The 16351-nt window shown below is 39.8% G+C and overlaps 1 protein-coding gene across 5 annotated transcripts in view; it reads right to left on the bottom strand.

The window, feature by feature from the left end:
• The window catches only part of CACNA1D (calcium voltage-gated channel subunit alpha1 D), a 327158-nt gene that overhangs the window by 204493 nt on the left and 106314 nt on the right, over positions 1 to 16351 (bottom strand). The gene's annotated exons all lie outside the window — the stretch shown is intronic.

Genomic DNA, 16351 nt, shown 5'->3' with positions numbered 1-16351 from the left:
CAAGTGCTCTATCTCAGCCCTAAGGGTAGTGTCTTGTCTCTCTGTTTTGTTTTTTTGTTTTGTTTTGTTTTTGTTTGTTTGTTTGTTTGAGTTAGGGGCTTCACTATGTTGCCTAGGCTGGTCTTGAACTCCTGAGCTCAAGTGACCCTCCCACCTTGGCCTCCTAGTAGCTGGCACTATAGGCATGCGCCAGCACACCTAGCTGTATCATATTATCTATTCCTATCTTCTTTAGAGTTCTCTTGACTTCTTACTAGCCAATCCTTCATTACTCCAATTCTACTATGGTTAATAATTTCTTATACTGAACTTTAGTTATTCAAATTACTACGTGGTTTCTGTCTCCTGGTCACAGATACAGATTGATAGAGCAAGTGTGAGATTCGACAACATAGCTATCACAAAAAGTAGAAACTGCAGGAAACCTTGTATACAACATAAAGAAGAAGTGTCAGAAAGTGACAGTTCTCAATCCAAGCAGAAGCTGGGTATTTTTGCAGGAGTGTTTAGCGGGACAAGAAGACATTTCCATTGTTGGGTTGAGTCTTAATGAGGAAATTCACAGTGACCTCAAAAACACCTTACACTGACAGCATATGTATTATGGTTTCCAAAGAGTTCCACATCCTTTTCTAAACATTTGAATACACACACACACACACACACACACACACACACACACACAGATGGCCGTGCCAATTATATAAATAAAGAACATGAAGCAGATGCTGAGGGCTGAAGTGTCTCATCCCAAGTCACAGACTCAGATGTGGCTCCAGAATTACAACGTCTGGTTTCTTATTCAAGTACTATGCTCTTTCCACTCCACTAGATCACAAGAACAACTATCATTACTGAGAAGTAGGAAGTACAGGAAGAAGAGGGAGAGATAACAAATTGAGGCATTGTGAATGAGGAAGTCTTGAACAGGGCCACCTTCTTTGTGGTCAAAAGGGAAAATGAAACCTAATTTTCAGAACCCAATGCAAAGATAGAAAAACTATAATAGCTCTGTCCTGGCAATTGATAAATACATTGTAGACAATTTAATTTACAAGCTTAAATTCACTCATTTAGGATTAATCAGAGCAATTCAGCCACATACTCTGTGGTGTTTGCACAGAAGCAAAGTGCCCTCTTACCTACGTAACCTATTAACTGTCTCACTTTTAAAAACTCAAACTGAAATTTCCCTTTTAATCCTACAGAACCGCATTTCTTGGCCTGTTTATAAATGACCACCTTTATAAAGGTGATGACTGCCTTCCACTTCTGGCAATGATGAAATAAAATGGACCAAATTTATCCTCCTGTCTTAAACAACTTGAAAACTGGGGAAAAATATAAAACAAATATTTCTAATACTCAACAATAGACAGTGAAGACTGTAATGCCTGAGAGATGGGCTCCTTTCTCCCAAACAAAATGAGCTTCATGACTGCCCCAGCTTTGTGCCTGAAGGTTCATTCTGAAACATGAAGCAGAGAGTAGGGACCCCAAGCAGAACACAAAGGTCTCACTGAGCTGAGGAAACAGATTGGAATGTAAGGAGTCAGAGTTGGCTAGACATTGCAGCGCAAAGAGTCCAGAAATCTGAAGAGGGAAACCCTCCAGTCTTTGCTGAACACTAAGTCACAGATGTGAGGACAAACCTCCACGAGGCTAAGCAAAAAGCAAACCCTGAAACTGTGAGCTGAACAGATCCCAGAGTTCGCTTACGATTAGGATTCATTTGACTTTCCAACTATCACGAAAGATGTTGTTGATTCCTTGGGGTTTAGGCAGAGACCCTAAAAGGCAATCCTAAACCCACCCTAACAACACTTAAAGATAGTCTCTGAAAGGATCACTATGAGCAATGAGTAACTCGACTGCCAACTGTAATGAATTACACATTCTTTAAAGGAAGAAAATTCAGATGCTACACAATATAATTTTTACAACACCCAGCATTCAATCAAAAATTACTAGAATTGCCATGAAAAAGAAAAATAGGACCCATAAGCAGTTTTTGTAAAATGACTAAACAGAAACAGACTTAGAAATGAGGAGATAATAGAATTAGCAATCAAGGATTTTAAATCAGCTATCATAATTTTATTCAAGTTTTTTTTAAATCATGCATAATGAAAGAGGAAATATCAAATATTTTGTAAAACTCAAATGGAATTTCTAGAAAGATGTTTAAAATTAAAAATTCACACTTGATGGAATTAACAGTGGACTAGACCAGAGTTCAGCAAACTATGGCCCATAGACCTAATCCTAGATTGTAGCTTGTTTTCATAAAGTTTTACTGGCACATTCATTTTTTGGTGTATTGTCTATGCATGTGTTTGTGATACATAGGAGAGTTGTGTGATTGTAATAGACCATCTGGTCTACAAAGCATAAAAGATTTACTATCTGAGCTTTTATAGAAAAAAATATGCTTATCCTTGAACTAGACACTACAGAAGATTAATGAACATGGAAATGTAGCAAAAGGGTTGCAAAATTCTGGCTTGCAAAATTTCACACAAGAACTTTCTTTTGGCCAGGCACTGGCCAAAATGTAACAAAAGGTTTCAACTGGAAGACAGAGCTTTCTAGTGAATAATAAAGCCCAGCTAAAACTGGTCTTTCCAAGGTAGGTGCATCTTAATATTGGACAAAATAAATTTCAGAAAATGTAGCAAAAGGCTACATTTAATTATCCAAAATTAATTAAAGATTGGTTTTTAAAATGATGAACAGAAACTCAATGACTTATGAACAAGATCAACTGGGTTAATACATGTAATCGAAGTCCTGGACAGAGGAGTAGAAGCAAAAAATAATAATGATTGAAAAATTAACAAATATAAAGACTATAACCCACATAACCAAGAAGCTCAATAAATCCAGAGGTGAATAAACAAAGAAAATCTCTCATTAAAATCAAGTACCCAAAAACTGATTAAAAAAAAAACTTGAAATCAAATGAAGAAAAAAACCTTATGTGTACATTATGTACACAGAATCAAAGAAAAGTTTTGTTTTGTTTTGAGACAAGGTCTCAATCTCTGTCGCCCAGGCTGGAGTGCAGTGGTGCAATCATGGCTCAACTGCAGCCTCCAACTCCTGGGCTTAAGCAATCCTCCTGCCTCAGCCTCCAGAGCATCTGGTATTATAGGCACATGCCACCATCCCCAGCCAATGTTTTAAACTTTTTGTTGAGATGGGATCTTGCTATGTTGCCTATGTTAGACTGGTTTTGAGCTCCTAGACTCAAGCAATCCTCCTACCTCAGCCTCCTAAAGTGCTGGGATTACAAGCATGAGCCACAGTGCCTGGCCAAAAGAAAGTTCTTGTCTGAAATTTTGCAAGCCAGAAGACAATAGAATGGCATCTTTAAAGTGCTGCAAGAAAAACTGTCAATCCGAAATTCTATATCCAGTGAAAATATCTTCCCAAATGAGGGTAAAATGAGGTTTATCCAACAAACAAAAGCTGAGAGGATTCACTGCCAGCAGAAATACACTACAGAAAAGTTAAAGCAAAGTCCTCAAATGGAAGGAAAATGACACCAAATGGAAATGTGAATCTATGCAAAGAAATGAAGAGCCCTATAAATGGTAAATATGTGGTAAATATGAAAGACTTACGTATACAGAGAAGACTCATACAAAATAGATATAGCTTATGTGGCAAGAGTAGAAATAAAATGGAATGTTAAAGAATACTCAATTATGCTAAAAGAAGGCAGAAAAAGGGGAAAAGGAACAACGAATAGATGGAAAAAATAGAAAACAAGTACCAAGATGGTATACGTAAAACCCAAACATAAATGACACAAACACTTCAACTGGAAGACAGAGTTGTCATAGTGAATAATAAAGCCCAACTAAAACTGGTCTTTCCAAGGTAGGTGCATCTTAATATTGGACAAAATAAATTTCAGAACAAAGAACATCAACAGGGAGAAAGAGGAACATTTCATAATGATTAAGTCATCAATTCATCAAGGAGACATAACAACCCTAAATGTGAATTCATCCAAGAGCAAAGCTTCAAAATATATGAGGCAAAAACTGACACAACTGAAAAGATAAATCAATCCACAACTATAGTTGGGAACTTCAACATTCCTCTCTCATAACTGATGAAACAAGTAGAAAGAAAATCAGTACGTATACAAAAGATAAGAATAGCACTATCAATTAGCATGGTTAAATTTATAGAACCTGACATTTAGAAAACATTCCACCCATTAAAATCCTAATAAGCATGATTTTCCAGTTAATATGGAATATCTACCAAGATAGACAATATGCTGGGCCACAAAATAAGCATTAATACATTGAAAATGTTTAAAAGAACACAAAGAACATTGCCCAAACATAACAGAATTAAAAGTCAACAATGATTGACCTTTTGATGTTGGTCAAAACCCAAATATGTAGAAATTTACAAACACATTTCTAAATAATTCAAAGGTCAAAGAAGAGAAATAAGAAAATATTTTCAACATTTGAGTGAAATAATATGCAACATATCAAAAAAATTGAACATAGGTAAGTCAGTGCTTACAGGGAAACGTATAGCCAATATTCTGATATTAGAAAAGATCTAGAATCAATTGTGCAACCTTCTACCACAGAAAAGATGACCAAATTAAATCCAAAACAGTAGAAAGAAGGAAAAAACAAGGTAAAGTGCAAAAGTAAATGAAATTGAAAATAAGCAAACAATATAGAGAAAAATGAAGGGAATCAAAAGGTGGTTTTTTTCAACATCAATGACTCTTAGAAATCTGCAGCTAGATTGATCAGCAGAAAAGGAGGAAATGAATTACTGGTATCAGAAATAAAAGACAGACAATTACCACAAAGCCTATAGACTTTGAAAATATAATCAGGAAATATGAATAATTTTATGCCAATAAATTTGATGCCCTAGATGAAATTGGAAAATTCCTTCCAAGATACAAGCTACCAAAGCTCATATGAGGAGAAACAGAATATCTGAGTAGCCCTATATCTATTTAATAATTTTTTTGTTTTTTTTTTGTTTTTTTTTTTGAGACAGAGTCTTGCTCTGTCGCCCAGGCTGGAGTGCAGTGGCACCATCTCAGCTCACTGCAAGCTCCACCTCCCAGGTTCATGCCATTCTCCTGCCTCAGCCTCCCGAGTAGCTGGGACTACAGGTGCCCACCAGCATGCCCAGCTAATTTTTTGTATTTTTAGTAGAGACGGGTTTTCACCGTGTTAGCCAGCATGGTCTCAATCTCCTGACTTCGTGATCCGACCTGCCTCGGCCTCCCAAAGTGCTGGGATTACAGGCGTGAGTCACAGCGCCCAGCCTAATAACTCGAATTATTAACTTGAAATATTTCCACAAAGAAAACTCCAGATTCCATTTCACTGGTAAATTCTGTCAAACATTTAAGGAATAATACTAATCCTACACAAAGTCTTTTAGAAAGCAGAGGAAGAAGGCACACTTTCCAACTTACTTTATGAAGCCAACAATACCAGAAATTTAAAGAAAGAAAACTATAAACCAATATCCCTCACATACACAGACATAAAAATCCTTACAAAATAGTAGTAAATTAAATTCAATAATATATAAAAAGGGTAAGGCACCATCACCACAATCAAGTGATGTTTATCGTAAGAAAGCAAGGTGGTTTTAGCATTTAAAAATCAATTAATGCTATTCACTATATTAGTGGAATAAAAAAGAAAACCATATGACCATTCTAATAGATGCGTTGAAAGAGTGTTACGAAATTCAATAACTACTCGTGGTAAAAGCGCCTGACAAACAGAAAGAAACTTCTTCAACCTAATAAAGGACATCTGCAACAAATCCACAGCTAGCATCATACTTAACGGTGAAACAATGAGTGCTTTCCCCCAAGATCACAAACAAGGCAAGGATTCCATTGTCACTATTCCTATTCCACATCATAATAGAGGTTTCAAATAATGTAATAAGGCAAGAAAAAGAAATTAAAGGCTTACTGATTATAATGGGAGAAGGAAAACTATCTTTGTTCACAAATGACATGCTCTATATGCCTAAACTCCTAATGAATTTACCAAAAAAGTGACTAAGAAATGAGTTTACAAGGTTATGGGACACAGTCAATGTACAAAAGCTGCTTTTAATTCTATATCCTAGCAATAAACACATGAAAATTGAAATAAATACCATTTACAATAACATCAGAAACAAATGATATAGGGATGCATTTCAAAAATTACGCAAAAGACTTGAAACTGTAAACCACAAAACATTATTGAAAAAAATTAAATTAGATCTAAATAAATTATGAGAAATATACATGTTCATGGACAGAAGATTCAATATTAAGATGTCAATTCTCCCTACATTGATATGTAGATTCAGTGTGATCCCAATCAAAATCTAAACAGAGCTATTTTTATGGAAATTGACAAGCCAATTATTAAATTTATATAGAAATACAAAGAACCTAATATAAAGCTGGAGAACTTATACTACCTGATTTCCAGATATACCATAAAGCTACATTAATCAAGTCATAGTGTGGTATTGGTGTAAGAAGAGACATACAGACCAATAGGAAAGAATAGAAAGTTCCGAAATAAACACATATACAGTTAATTTATTTCACAAACGAGCCAAAGTTATTCAACAAGCATAGTTTTTCAACAAATGATGCTAGAACAACTGGATATTCAGGTTAAGGAGTGAACTTCAACTCTTACTTCACATATACCTTACATTAAATTACCTCAAAATGAATCATAGAGCTACATGCAAAAGCTAAAACTATAAGCCTGGACTCTTATTCTCTGGGGGAAGAATCCACTTTCAGACTAATTCAGGTTGCTGGCAGAATGTAGTTACATAGGACTGAGGTCCCCGCTCTTGCTGTCACAGCTGGGGGTCCTTCTCACCTTCTGGAAGACATCAGCAATGCCTGGCTCATGGCCTCCTTTCCCTGTCTTCAAAGTCAGCAGGTTGAGTTCTTCTCACTCTTTAAGTCTGACCTCTCCTTCTACCACGTCTCTCTGACTGGCTTATGCCCTCCCTTCCTGATTTTAAGGATCCATGTGACAACCCTAGGGTTGCCCACTTCCAGGATAATTTTCCTATCTTAAAGTCAGCTGATCAGCAAGCTTAGTTTCATCTGCACAGTCAGTCCCTTTTGCCCTGTAACATAATACATTCACAGGTGTATCACCAGGGAGCATCAAAAATCATGAGAGCCAAAACCCCACCTACAAACATTATGGCCCAGCAACTGCAGTCTTTTCTACTTTTCCCAAGGGTAATAAAAACATATATGTGCATACACAAAGACCTATATAAAATGTTCATAGCCACTTTATTTGTAACAGCCAAAACCGGGTTATTTTTCATAGCCAAAACAATGTTTCCAATGTTTAGACTCTAATGTCCAACAGCAAGTACAGGGATAAACAAATAGTGGTATCTCCATACAATGGACTACTATACAGCCATAAAAAGGACAAACTTGTGATGCACACAGAAGAGTACATTCTATATCATTTATGAAACTTGAATATAATTTATAATAGTAAAAAGCAGATCAGTGTTTGCCTAGGTCAGGAATTGGGGGTGAGGACTGACTAGATAGGGCACGAGGGACCCTTATTGTGATGGAAATGTTCTGCATCTTGAGTGGGTTGGTAGTTACAGAGTGTATATACTTATCAAAACATCCATCTGTAAAATATATACTTAAAGGTATATGTTTTAAGTAAATTTTATCTCAATGAAGTGAGGAACTATCCCTTTTCTTAAGCACTGGTGGGAATCAAAGCCCAAATCCCATGTCACATTTACTGATAATACAGAAAGCCCAGAGCCCTTGGCCTGCCACTGTACCCTAGACTCAGATTCTAGGTGCCTGTCATTTCCAAGTCTTTTCTGCTGTCTTTTTCTTCCATGGTCAAGGCTATCAAAGCAGCCAGTTCCCACCAAGGTGTGGAGGCAATCATGTAGTTAAATGTAGTTCACCATAACTGAAGGTAATTCATGCTGTCACATTTGCTGTAACCAGAGGTCACATCTCTGGAACCAGAGAAGCCGCTCACATTAATCGTAACTGACACGGCCTCCCTCCTTCAGGGGCATCCAGCCCCAGTGCAGGGGTTTCTGCACTTTGGTTCAAGGGTTCAAGGGACTCCATCTAGATCTCTGCATTTCTCTTTACTTTTTCTTTCAGTGAAAAATGACATGGATGGTTAAAAGATAAAAAAGAGACAGTTGAGAAATCACGGGTCAGCCAACTAAATGTGACTGCAAAGCTGATTTCAGCACTTTGTTCCTATTATTGGGTCCTGTCTGTTGACACAGTTGATGGTTTTCTCCGATTCCCACACCGGCCTTCTTGGTGTTTCCTCATCTTTGCCTCCTGGGCCCATTTAAGTCACTGGGTAACAGTAGAAACAAACAGGCCCAGAGGACCATCTCCCCAGAGCTGTGCTCAGAGAATAACTAGGGCAGCTCTGGGGAGAGGGCGGGCAGACACTTCAGGAAAGCACGATACCTTCTTTCCCCAAGGGCTCGGTCCTAGGACCCAGGGCCTCTAGGGAAAGCATCTCACAGCTCTGAGCACTGATAGTGCAGTCTCCAGGCCACATGCTACCTCCACCTTTACTGATCTTGTAAGTGTTCTTATCTCTGGAAGGGGAGAACAGACCTGCATCATAGGATGCTGTGAACATGAAACGGGACATTCGTAAAAGTTCTTTGAAACTCAGAAGTACTGTGCTATGCTTCTGTTTTAAATTTTGGATCGCCATGTCTTAAGGTGGGCCACATGCATTCTGGTTCGCCTCAATACTCAATATCCAAGTGTAGTCTTCCTAACTGCTTCCCTGATTTTTGTTACCTATCTGGCTTCTGAAGGCATCAGAATTCATTATCCTTACAGAAATGCTGTAAAATGTAAAATGCACTGCACAGAAGTTATAATTACTCACAGATTTGACAGCTAGCTTTCAGTGTGCCGCTCATTCGATCACTTGAATTAGTTCAACTCCCTTCTTTCTCTGAACAACTACAGAACCTAGGAGCCTCCCATTCATTTGGGGACATAATTACACATTCCTAGAAAGATGAAAGTACTTTGAGGGGCCAGAAAATGATACCTCATTTGTCCCCCTGAGAACTCCCCATGGTGCCAGACACACGAAGGAGCCCTCCACGGTGGTCTCACAGTGCATGGGAATTGCTGATGTCTGGAGATCTCCCTACCCACAGCCGTGGTTCTCACCTTGACAACTGCTATGCAGTGTATGAATGTCATTTATTTCTAACAGTACAGTACGGAAATCTGAATAACCTATTGAATTTCTTATTTTTTTTATTAGGTAGATTCAGGGTTATCTTTTTAATAATGTCCCTGTTTCATACATACATAGTGCACCTTCTTGAGTAGAGGAGAAAGGAATGGAGTGAAATGTGAGCTCTGGGAAGCAGGCATAACCAGTGGCCTAAACGCAACAGCCCACAGTGAGAACCCACTACGGATACTATCACCATCAGGGGTGAGCACGCTACTCTGCCCACGATAAATCTTAGGGATGTCCATCCTCTTACGTATCAGACCTTGAAATGAAGGCGCTAATGTTTCTAGATCTTTAGATTTGGGGCTTTACCCCTGGTAGAGGGTCAGAGTCTGTCCCCTCCTACTAATACCAAGGGGCATGCTATCTCCACATGGTAGCCAACGCTTCTGTAAGTATGTACAGCATTTTACAGTTAAGGCACTTTCACAGCCACCGTTTCATCCAACTCCACAGCAGGTCTGTAAAGCAGAGATATGTATCCCCAATTTAGAGCAAGGACCAGCAAAACCAAGCCAGCTGCTAGATGTTGGCCCCATGGCTATTAAAAGGTTTCTGAGCTATAGGGAGAAGTGCAGGGCAGGGGTGGGTGGGGAGGTGTTCAATGGCTTCCTCAAAAAGCCCTCCATTTGAAATCCTCCTTCTCCTCTTCAGCCATGTGCCAGCCCCCTCTCTTTATTGAACACACGGCCCCAGGTTGTTCCTCTCTCCTGAAGAGTGCAGAGCGGCTATCTACTAAGCTCCACTCCCCATCTGCTGGCCGGTCATCCAAATGCCTGCTCACTGAGTCTTCTGCACTGTTTCCTCCCTCTGCAGCTTCTAGCCAGTACGCAGCAGGCAAGCCAGGATTCAAAACTGCCTACTTCCAGCTCCCTCTGCAATTATTCCCACTTCCCACTTTTCACACAATTAAGAGTGCCCATCAACACTGCGCTTCATGGTCAGGGAATCAGTCAGCCAGTGAAAGCTGACCTCGATAAGAAATAGAGCCATACTCTCCGCCTCTCAGCCTCAGGCTTTAGGTGTCTTTAGATGTCTAGAATTTCCTCCAGATAAATCTGCCTGTGTTGCCCCATCCACATTACCTACTGAAAATTTATGTAAATGTAGATACCTGCTGTCAGGCCCTCTACTAAATCTTCCTGCATCCCATTAAATATAACCAACCGTTAGAGCATCCAGGTCAGACACTACCAAACACCAGTCCATAGATCAGCTGCATTAGGATCACCTGGAAATCTTTCTGTAAAAAATAAACAAAACCTTTCCGAGTACCCCCTATCCCTGCAAAATTCTCATTCAGCGAATCTGGAAATCAACCACGGGATATGGATTTTGAAGTTCCCCAGGGATATTCATGCACAGTTGAGGCATCATTGTTCTGGGGAGCCTGTCATGTTTGTGGGCTCCCCATCACCAACAACTTGCCAGTTTTATTGCTGCCGCATGAAGTGGGATTATAAACTACAGCTTCCAACATGATATTCCATTTTTTCTCCCTCTGTCGCTAAGAGTACTGAGTGGTATTTTGCAAAAGCATTCTCATTTGATTTAGAGAATCAAATGATTTCATAGTGTAATACCATCTATATATACTAGGTCTCAGGAACTGTTCTAAGAGCTTTAAAGGTACAAAGTCATATAACCAACAGGTTATATGAAGAAATGCTCAGCATCACTAATCATTCTCACAACCCCCCCCAAGGGGTACATTTCTTATTATGTCTCATTTTACAGATGAGAAATCCGAGGCACAAAGAGGTTACAAAACTTGCCCAAGGTAAAGCAGTTAATATTCGAGGTGCGATTCAAACCCCAGCAGTCTGGCTTCAAAGCTCGGGCTTTCAATCACTCTGTGCCACCGCTGTTCAAGGCAAGCATGAGCATTATTCCCACTCTAAAGAGTTTCAGTGACTGGCTGAAGTTCATCAAAATATTTGGGACAATTTCTCCAGGGAGAAGCATATCTGTTCCATATGTCAGCTCAGGTCTCTCAGAAAGCCCCAGATGCAAAACCACAAGGAAGAGCACAGTTTCATGCTATGTAGGTCTATGCTTCCCAACCCGCCCTCCTGGCCTTCACAGGACCTCACCTGTGCCACATGCCCAGCATACGACCACACCCTGTGACACAACCACATCTCACTCTCCAAGAGGGACGACTTCGTCCGCTGGAGAGAAAGAGCTCGGCAAAGCTGCACCACTACACGGCAAAGGAAACAGTCAACAAAGTGAAGAGGTAACCCACAGAATGGGAGAAAAGATTTGCAAAGTATCCCTCTGACAAGGGATTAATAACCAGAATATATAAGCAGCTCAGACAACTCAATAGTGGGGGGAAAAAGCCCAATTTTGAAAATGGGCAAAAGATTTGTACAGACGTTTCTCAAAAGAAGACAAACAGCCAACAGGTTATATGAAGAAATGCTCAGCATCACTAATCATCAGAAAAATGCACGTCAAAACCATGAGATACCACTTACCCCAGTTAAAATGACTTCTATCCAAAGTACAGGGAATCACAGATGCTGGTAAGGGTACGGAGAAAGGGGAACGCTCACACACTGTTAGTGGGAATATAAATTAGTACAGCCACTATGGAAAACTGTATGGGGGTTCCCCAAAATACTAAAAATAGAACTATCATATGATCCAGCAATTCCACAACCGAGTATATAGCCAAAAGAAAGGAAATCAATATATCAAAGAGATATCTAAATTCCCATGTTTATTGCAGCATTATTCACAAGCGCCAAAATACAGAATCAAGTGCCCACCGACGGATGAAGAGATAACGAAAGTGTAGCATATATACGCAATGGAATATGATGCTGCCATAAAAAGAATGAAATCCTGTCACCTGCAGCAACTTTGATGGAACCAGAGTCATTATGTTAACTGAAATAAGCCAAGCACAGAATGACAAATATCACATTCTCACTCACATGTAGGAGCTAAAAAAAGTGGCTCTCATGAAGATCGAGACTAGAATGGTAGTTCCAGAGGCCAGGAAGGGTGAGGAGAGGGGAGAATGAGGAAAGGCTTATTAATGGGTACAAACAGATTGAAGAAATAAGACCTAGTGTTGACAGATCCATAAGGTGACTCTAGCTAACACAAGTCTGAAAATATGCACATCCATTATATATCAATTTAAAAAAAGTTTTTAAAAGCTGTACCAGCTACATCAGATAAGAGTTCTAGAAGTGGAAGGGGACATAAGGACCATCAAGACAAGAAACAGCAAACAGGTTCTATCTTTCATACCAACTCTGATCAACCAGTAAAGGCTATGAGGCTTAAGAGAGGGGAAAGGAAAGGAAGGAGGGAAGAGAGGGGAACCATGGCCAATTCGTGATGGATGGGAAGGAAGCTTCCCCAAAGTCACAAGAGCACTTAACAACAGTCAAGACTAGTGCTCAGTCTCTTGGCTCCTGCACCAGGTTCAATGCCTGGCCCACTAAACATAAACACCAGTTAAGTATTAAATGCTACTACAAAGACAGAAGTAATCAACTCTGATCATAAAAAGAGATTGCATCCTAATGAATGAGAGTGTATGTATTCACTTATACCCAACTCTCATTCCAGAAAGGGTTTAAAGACAGCAAAGACAAGACAAGACAGGTGAGTAAAAGCTTTGTGATCCAGTAGTGGTAGGGGATGGTAGCACGCATGACCTTATAGATGTGCTTTAAAAGCTCCAATAGGGTGTAGGATTAAAAGGACCAATCTCTGGCCTCAGATAACAGAGGTAAAACCCCAGCATCTCTACTACCTAGTTGTAAGACACTGAAAAAGCTTACCTGTATGAGCCAGTCTCCTCATATCTAAAATGGGGTGAAATACCTGCAGCAGGAGATCATTGTAAGGATTAAATGACTATGAAAAGCACCTCCCACAATGCTTTGCACATGCTAAAGGGTAGCTACTGGCTGGGCGTGGTGGCTTATGCCTGTAATCCCAGCACTTTGGGAGACTGAGGTGGGCAGATTACCTGAGGTCAGGAGTTCGAGACCAGCCTGGCCAACCTGGTGAAACCCCGTCCCTACTAAAAATACAAAAATCAGCTGGGCATGGTAGTAGGCACCTGTAATCCCAGCTACTCTGGAAGCTGAGGCAGGGGAATTGCTTGGACCCAGGAGGTGGAGGTTGCAGTGAGCCGAAACAAGCTGAGATCATGCTCTGCACTCCAGCCTGGGTGACAGAGTGAGACTCCATCTCAAAAATAATAATAATTTTAAAAAGGGGAGCTACTGCCATGATCATTATCATTATTGTTGTTACTACTACTGCTGCTATTACCACCATGATTTATATATGTTTCCTTATGGGGTCAGAAAAATCAGTGATCAAGCTAAAACAAAATAGTATTCTCCGGGATGGCTAAAGTTGGCAGGCTCTTTTCCGCTACTCAAAATCTTCCCAGCTAATTTTAGAATCCCAGGAATTATAAAATCCCAGGACTTTTAGAATCCCAGGGTCTGTTTTAAATTGTCTCCTGCCTTCTCCCTTGCTACTAAACCAGTGGCTCTTAACCACGGAGCACAGCCCCAAGAGGGGTACATCTTGGTAGAGCGGATTGGTTCTCAGAGGGGGGTGTGGACTAAAGGAGCCTATTTAGTATGAGAATGTAATTTCATATTTTAACATTGAAAACCTTAGTACATATGACAGGAAGCAAAGCTTGAGCAAGCCATGCTGATGGGACGTACAGAGAAGCAGCACAACCCTCTGTGCACACTGATGGTTCTTGAGGAGAATGGAGGGGCAGTGAGCATGCACACAGCCTGAAAGTGGCACCAGTCTCCGAAGGGGGCACAGGTGTTCTTATATTCATAACAAGAGGGCATGATCTTAAAAGGCAGGGAACAGAAAAAGAGTGTGCAGCGTGGGCTTGAGATCATTTCTCTCCTAACACCAAACTGACAGTGTACCGTGGAGTTAGAGAGGGTACCCCAACACGTTAGGGTTGCCAATAAAGGAAAAACACAATGGACTCACCGCCGGAGTGGGAGGTTGGCACAGAGGACATGTACGGGAATCACAGAGGATTATCTGTTTCAATCATTCAGAACCAAGTTCTTCAGAGAACAGGGGGGTTAGAGCTATCTATCAAACAGGGGAAGTATTTTTATATTATGATCTATAGTTACCTTGTTGCTTCTCCTGTTAATACCTTATGAAAATTCCCTAAGAACAGGGACCACGTTGCCATGTTTTTTTCTTTGTATCCTTCCATGCAACAATTGTGTAATTGATGAACAAATAAATCCCACAGCATAGAAAGGTATGAAATACATTATAATAAACAGATTAAAAGGTGGTATTGAGTAATAGTTTCAATGGAACCATACTCAGCAAGAATTCAAATCCCAGTTCTGCCATTTACTAGCTGCACGTCTTTGGCCACATTACTTTTGGTACCTCAGTTTCCCTCTCTGTTCCTATCTCATGGGTTGTGAATATTAACTACAGGAGATATTTATTATACATTCTGGAATCTGGAGTCCCAAAATTCACCTCAAGTCTTTTTGCACTACAGCCTAATGATAGCCCAAATACCAGATCAGCAAGGTTTTACCAGAAAGCAACCATATGAATGTCTCTGGGTCTCTGATTCAGGAAAGAGAAACAGATTCAGCAACTACTTCATCCCTATCAATTGAAGAGGAAGCTGGAAAGAGAAAACAGAAAAGCTCTGAGCAGCTCAGTGTCCCCCAAAGGGTGAGATAAGAAGTAACTTTATGATTCATGCTGGCCAAATCAAGAGCTGAGGCTTATGTTGGGTCCTAGGTGGAACCACCAGTTTCCCAAGGACAGAGGCCCTGACAAAGGGCCAAACTCAGGCCCCTTGTTTCTGGTTTTACCAAGCTGGCCCTGGTGCCATCTGTACTTCAGTATCTGCAGAATTTCTCAAGGCTGAGAAACCAATTTCTTCTCCGCTTGGGTAATTCCAAAGCAACTAAATGGATTGCTTCATCTAGCTGCAAATAAGCATGAGAAATTTCAGCCTGATTAGTTTGTCTGAACATATAAATGTCTGAAGGCAGGCTTTCAAAATTAGGACAGACATCTCAACCCTGGTTACAGCGCACCAAGATGGTGGTGCGTTTCCTTGGACCTACAGTGACTGCTAGAAAGCCGTGGGTGGAACAGAGAGGAGACTAAGTTCTCACACTCTTCTGGTGAATAAGGAGAGGCTCAGGTACAAATTAGTAAGAATTCCCATATAGAGAATTCATGTACAGTCTGGTGTTTTAGTTATTTTGTGTCATTCAATTAATGCTCGCAGTGAGTTTAAGGATATTATGCCCATTTTATAAATGAGGAAACTGAGGCTTATAGATGGGACATAAATTGTCAGGGTCTCACAGCCTGTTACGGTGGAGCCAGGACTCAAAATCAGGTGCATCTGACTTTAAAGTCTAGGCTCTTAAGTAGTTCTGTTATTTTAATATCAAAATGTCTAAGCTTTTATCACTTTCAAAAAGCAAAAGCAAAGCAAATAACTTTGCAACTCATATCAAAAAATCCTGTCTATCTTCAGTGCAGCAATTTCAAGGCTAACAGTTTATTCTAAAGAAATAATCAGGAATCTGCATTGTGATTTTGCTACCTCAAGATATTCAATGCAACATGGTTTATAGTGGTTAAAACAGGAAAACAGCCACAAGTCCAATGATAGGATATGATTTCGTTTTATAAAAAACATATTGCCTTTATCTGTTTCCTATATGTTTTGAAATGAACATATTTTACTTTAAAATATTTTTAAGCTAATGTGAAAAATGAAATTCAGGCAGAGCTGCCACTTCAGAGGACCCTGATATATTAAAAAGTGAAAGATTCCATTGATTGGAAAACTATTTTAAATTCCATTTATTCACACCCTTTTCATCAGGAACACATCTATGGTATTAAAAACAAAGGCACGCCAATAACATACAAATTTGTTCCCCCAACACTTACTTATTTACTTCCTTGATTGGCTAATTTGCTCATAACCTCAAGAAAAC

Source organism: Macaca mulatta, chromosome 2 (genome assembly GCF_049350105.2).
Source record: "Macaca mulatta isolate MMU2019108-1 chromosome 2, T2T-MMU8v2.0, whole genome shotgun sequence".
NCBI lineage: Eukaryota > Metazoa > Chordata > Mammalia > Primates > Cercopithecidae > Macaca > Macaca mulatta.
The sequence above is the reverse complement of the archived record's forward strand: the minus strand, read 5'-3'. Positions and strand labels throughout refer to the sequence as shown.